Here is a 6159-nt window from a genome sequence, read left to right on the forward strand (position 1 = left end):
AATTTAGTTGGAGAAGTACGGTAGAGGAGGGACAGAGAGAGAGAGGGAAAGCTAGGATTACTTGAAGTTAGAGTATGAAAACTAGCACACCGTATATCTGTGCTCTGCTATACAAAACAGATACACAATTCATGCAAGAGAATTTCACAATAGTTCAAGCATTCATCTACCTCCGTTTGCCACAACCATTCCTTCCTGTCTCTGCTCGTTGACTTGTGTGTGAGTCATCCCTTGACAATCTTCACATAGAGTTCTTCAGAAGACTTCAAACCACAAAAAATGTCACCTTATAGAGGTGTTTAAGATCATGGCAGGAATAAATAGGGTAAATGCCCAGAGTAGGGGATTCAAGAACCAGACAACATAGATTTAAGGTGAGGGGGGAGGGGGGGGAGGGGGGGGGGGGAAGGAGATTTTGTAGGAAACTAAGGTGTAACATTTTAACATAAAGTTTGGTAGGTATATGGAATGAGCTGCCGAAGGAGGTAGTTGGGGCAGGTACTATTACAATGTTTAAGACACATTTAGGCAGGTACATTGATAGGATAGGTTTCGTTGGATATGGGCCAAATGCAGTCAGGTTGGACGAATGTAGATGAGGCATGTTGGTCAGCATGGGCAAATTGGGCTGAAGGGCCTGTTTCCCTGCTGTATGCCTCTTGAGAAACAAGATGAAGGGTTAGAAATATTCAATCATTCCAGTTCAGCGATGGCACAGTTGATTGTACATACACTGCGGATTCAAGTCTCACTATAAAGATATGAGTATAAAAATGGCATCTGATGCCACAGTGCAAAGTTCTTCAGAAAACTTTAGATTACAAAAAGTGCCATATAATTAAAACTTTTTAAAAAGTTTCCTTTAACTGATTCTTCACAATTGAAATTCCGTTATTTTTAGTAACCTCAAAGTGAATCTAAGCTTCATTTTTTTCATTCCTTTTGGTAAAATAAGTTGATTGTTTCATTGGAATTGGGCATAACTCTAGGTTGACACCAGGTGGCGCCACCAGCACTGGCTGTCTCGCCAACAGTCTGTCCTTTCGACTGTTTTTTAATTATTTTAAGTATGTGTTAAAGTATGTTTTAGTGTTTCTTGGTTAGTTTTATGTGGGGGGGGGGGGGGGGAATTGGGGGAAACTTTTTTTCAATCTCTTACCTCAAAGGAGTTGCGATTTTTTTCCGTATCGTATCTCCGTCCCCACTGCGACCTAACATCGTGGAGTGGTGCGGCCTTTCCTTTCACGGCGCTTCGAGCCTTGGGCACGGCACGGACTTTAACATCGCGGAGCTGCAATCCTTTGCCGAGGATCAACCTCCCCCATTTCCTGTCCATCTGGGTTATATCTTGTATAGCACTCAAATCCCTCCTCCCCGAGGGGAATGGTGAATGGGGGAGGTCGAGGGTCTTTCCTTTGGCCCTTCGTGTTGTTGTTACTAGCCGGGAATAGGTAATGGTAGCTCTGGCAGGTCTCATTCTTTGGTAGTATGGGATTCGTGAATAGTTGTAGTATACATGACATAGCCCCAGGTGTCCTACTCCAATTCAGGGGAAATGGTACTGGGACCAGCTGAGGCTTAGCTCCGGCGCAGGCGTAGCAATTGGTTTGTTGCATACTTCTGGCCGTGTACATCATCCAGGTAAGCCAGGTGTTGGTTTCCTTTTCCCCTGTTGGTATTCCCTCCTCATATAATTGCATTAATTCTATCTCTCCTGTTACTATCATTATCTTCAAATCCTTAGGCTCATATTCCGTGGTGACATTGCTGACTACCGGTGGTGCTGGGGTTGCCCAGGGATCCCTACTCTGACTGTCTTCTATCTGGAACATTCCCCCCTTATCCTCATATTTTACCATATATCCGTCCCGTTCTACCTCTATTTCAAACCTCAGGCATGCGTCCTTCCCTGTTCTATCTGCACATATCCAATACCTACCACTTTCCTTTATTTGAACCCTCTGTATGCTTACATATACACGTCCTGGCAATCCCTTGTTTGGGTTTTGATATACTCTCCACCTATCAGTTTGATATGTGGACTTATGCCACCCTTCTCTGGATGAAGTGAATACCTCGCGCCAATTTTTACAGGGATGGGTGCATACATACATTCTATAACCACACCACCATTTTCCTTTATATACATCAAATGGGATGGTGGTGGCCCTTCTATTCTGTGGTATAGTGATTTTTATACATGCTACATTACTCACAAGCTGGGTAACCACCCAGCACCCGATCCACCAGCACGAAGTCTTCATTTTCCGTGCGGGGTCTTGGTGAATACCAAAGTCAATGGCTCCTTTCCTCCACATACTATCCACGGGCTGATATTGTCTGGTGGGGCCTCCACGGGACCCTTAAATCGACTTGCGTGTGTCCACCCTTTTTCTTTTGTTTGTACTGCTGTCTCGGTGGTTAATAACACAAGGTAGGGTCCAGTCCACCTGGGTTGCAACTTTTCTTCCTTCCACGTTTTTATTAGTACCCAGTCTCCAGCCTTGGCTGAGTGAATCGGAAAATCCAGTGGCGGGCTCTGGGCCAGTAATCCTTTAGTTTTTAGTTCTGCAAGAGATTGGGATACTGCCAGTAAATAGTTCCTTAGGAACACGTCGTTCCCTGGTATTGTTGGGATCCCTTCTATCTTTCCTAAGTACGGGAGCCCGAATAACATTTCATATGGTGATACCCCTATGTCTTTCCGAGGTGCCGTTCGGATTCTTAACAAGGTTATCGGAAGGCACTTAGTCCAGGGGAGTCTCGTTTCCTCTATTAACTTGGTGATTTGGGTCTTAAAGATGCCATTCATTCTTTCCACCTTTCCGGAACTCTGGGGATGCCATGGTGTAAGCAATTTCCATTCAATTCTTAATGCTTCACATATCATTTTATGTGTTTTGGAGGCAAAATGGGTCCCTCTATCCGAGTCTATTGTTTCCACAATCCCACATCTGGGTATAATTTGCTCCAATAATACCCTGGCTACCGACTGTGAGGTGGCAGTTGCTGTAGGGAGTGCCTCTACCCACTACCACTAACAGGTATTTCCATCTTTGTAGTCGGGGCAACTCGGTGAAGTCTATCTGTATTCTTTGGAAGGGCCTTATTGCCAATGGTTGTCCCCCTCCTGGGACTGCTCTCATGATTTTCTTGTTGATTCGCTGACATATTACACAACCCCCTATGCCTTGTTTGGCCATGGTATACATCCCACGGCAAGCGTAGGTCCTGAGGAGGGTATCACAGAGGGCTTGGGTTCCCCAATGGCTTTGCCCGTGCAGCCTCCCTAATAACTCCCTTATAATTTCTTTGTTCAATAGCTGCTTTCCATCCAGTGTCCACCATTTCCCATTTGGGGTACGCCGGGCTCCCATTTCTCTCATGTGTTCCTGTTCTTTTTCAGCAAAGATAGGTATCTTTTCCTTGGGTTCCCTTAAAGGTATCAGTGACATCATTTTTACCGTCTGATCTGTGGCTGCTCACTTTGCCACCTCATCCGCTGCCCTATTTCCTCGGGCTTCCAGGGTGTTACCCTTCTGATGCCCTGTCACATGTGCTATGGCTACCCGTTCTGGTTTCTGCAAGGCCTCCAATGTCTGTCCTATCAATTGCTCATGCGCTAATTCTTTCCCCCCCGAGCTGTTATCATTCCTCGCTCTTTCCAGATCTTCCCAAAGGTGTGTACTAACCCAAAGGCGTATTTTGAGTCGGTATACACTGTTCCTTCCTTTCCCTCCAATAGTTCCTAAGCAATCATTAATGCGTATAATTCACAAGATTGGGCTGACCAACTACCAGGCAGCCTACCGCTTTCAATTTCCTCCATAGTTTCCCCATTCACTATACCGTATCCACTATATCTTTTTCCATCTATACATCTGGAGGACCCGTCTATAAACCACCGGCTGCCCTCAGCCAGAGGTTGTTCTTCCAAGTCTTCTCTACTTTTTGTCTGTAAATCTATTCCCAATTGTATTTGTAAATCTCTGCCCATTAAATTTACGCCAGCCTGGGGTACTAAGATCAGGTCCTCTTCCGCCTCCCGGTTTCCATACCTTACATTCACTCCTCCTATCTCGGGAGCTACCATCACAGTTCCCCCTACCCCGGTAATTTTTACTCTCCCTTGTCCTGCCTCCGTACCTGTTGGTACTTTGGTCACACTTGATCGCTCCGCTCCTGAATCTACCATGAACACCATATCTTCTCCTTGGGGTCCTATTTTTAAATTTACCAGAGGCTCCCTTCTACAGTCTCTCGACCCCAAGGACGAGAACCCCTGACCCCCCTATTCATTTTCCATCATACTGTACGTGCGGGACTCCGCTACAAGCTCAGGGCACTCCCTTTTGAAGTGTCCTTCCTTATTACAAAAATAACATCTTGAAGGCCCTGTCCTCCAACCTTGTCCCGTACCCGTATTTCCCCGGCCCCTGCCGTATCCTTCTCCATATCCTGTTGTGGTTCTATCTGTATACTTTCTCACCTCATTCTTCTCTGGGCGTACCCCTGGCTTTCCTTTATTTTTCTTTCCATATCTTTTTCCATCTCCCTTATCTCTATCTCAAAGCGCTATATGGATGCCTCTATTTCCCTTCTACACTCCCTTGTTCTTTCCCCATCACTTTCTAATTCTGCTTCATTCTCACAGTTTTGCCTTCTCTCTGATGCCTGCTGATTACTCGCCTGTGTTTCTGTGTTGCTGTCTCCCTCATACTCCTCATTTGCTGCCTGAAGGGGCCCATAAATCTTTCTGTCCCTGAGGTCCCTGAGGTCCTGCAGCCTTTTGATGTCTGCTTCTAGTTCCCGTGCTTCTTGCTTCATCCTTTCCTTTTCTCGCTGCCCCCTTCTCTGTCTATATTCCTTTATGTCTTGCTCATCGTTCCAAGTTGTGACTTCTCCCTCTATCTCCACTATTCCTTTTTACCAAAGGGCACTGCTTTGTTCCGTCCTGGCCGGAATAGGGAGGGGGATACCCAGGGTCCCATAGGCTGGGGTACAGAGTTGTTTTTTTCTCCTGAAGCTCCTGACTTTCATGCTGTTTTGGGGGTCTTTCACCCTTGTTTGGGGTGGTATTCTTTTCCTGCTATGCTTTCCTCAGCCTTTCTCCTTCTATTCTAAACAATTTAAGTACGTCTAGTTCTTTTTCCTTTTTCGTTACTCGGGTTTCTGATTTATCCTTAGGCTTATAGTTCTTAATTAACACTCCCATTTCATCACACATGTTTATATCAAAATATAAATATATCAAAATTTATATCAAAATTTATATCATATTTATATCATTCCGTGGGCCATTTCGTAACCAAAATTTTTCGTCCTTTTTTTCCATTTCTCAGAGTGTTTTTTTTAATATCCTCTTTGCAAAAGGGGGAGCTTCCCACTTAGTAGTTCAACTGCAGTTATTTTATTCATTGAATTCGTCTTATGTTATGTTAGTGCACTTGGTCAGTCAGTTTAAATGCAGTCCTTGTTCTCACTCCGTTACGTCTCTATAGTCACTATGCTACCTATTACGCTATTTCTATCTTCTATAGTTCTACTATATTCCTTTAATATTTATTCCGAGGCATCGGCAAGCCTGTGATTCCTGCGATTCTTTCAGAATTTATTCTTCGCTTTCCCCTTACAAGCATAACAACTTTCCTCCAGAGTAGGGGAAGCTTTTGAATTAACAAACACATTTAGTGCCTGCCGTACTCAATCCTCATCGGAGCCCAGTCGTGGCCACCAGACTGAACTCCCTTTGATCGGGTATTTCTGCCACTCAAAATAACAGAGTTGAATCATTTTTGTCTTCTCCAATCCCTGGGTTATTCCCTGCCCCCAATGGCTCAGCATTCGCCCCAACGGACTATCAGGCGGAATGCGGGGGTTGGGCTTACCGCCCTTCCCCTCCCTTTTGGGCTTTCCATTTTCACTGCCCATCCTCCCGATCGGAATTCCCCTCCGATCTTTTATCCTCCCGATCGGAATTCCCCTCCGATCTTTTATCCTCCCGATCGGAATTCCCCTCCGATCTTAGCTGTAATCGCCCCAGTAGTACTTAATAGTCAGTTTTCTTACCCGGGTCCTGTGCACAAGAATAACTCGATTTAGCTCCTCGCGATTTCCTGCTACTCCCACTTGTTTCTCGAGTCTCTGGTCCAGGTATCA

The sequence above is a fragment of the Rhinoraja longicauda genome, chromosome 32 (assembly GCF_053455715.1).
Source record: "Rhinoraja longicauda isolate Sanriku21f chromosome 32, sRhiLon1.1, whole genome shotgun sequence".
In the NCBI taxonomy this organism is placed as follows: Eukaryota; Metazoa; Chordata; class Chondrichthyes; order Rajiformes; family Arhynchobatidae; genus Rhinoraja; species Rhinoraja longicauda.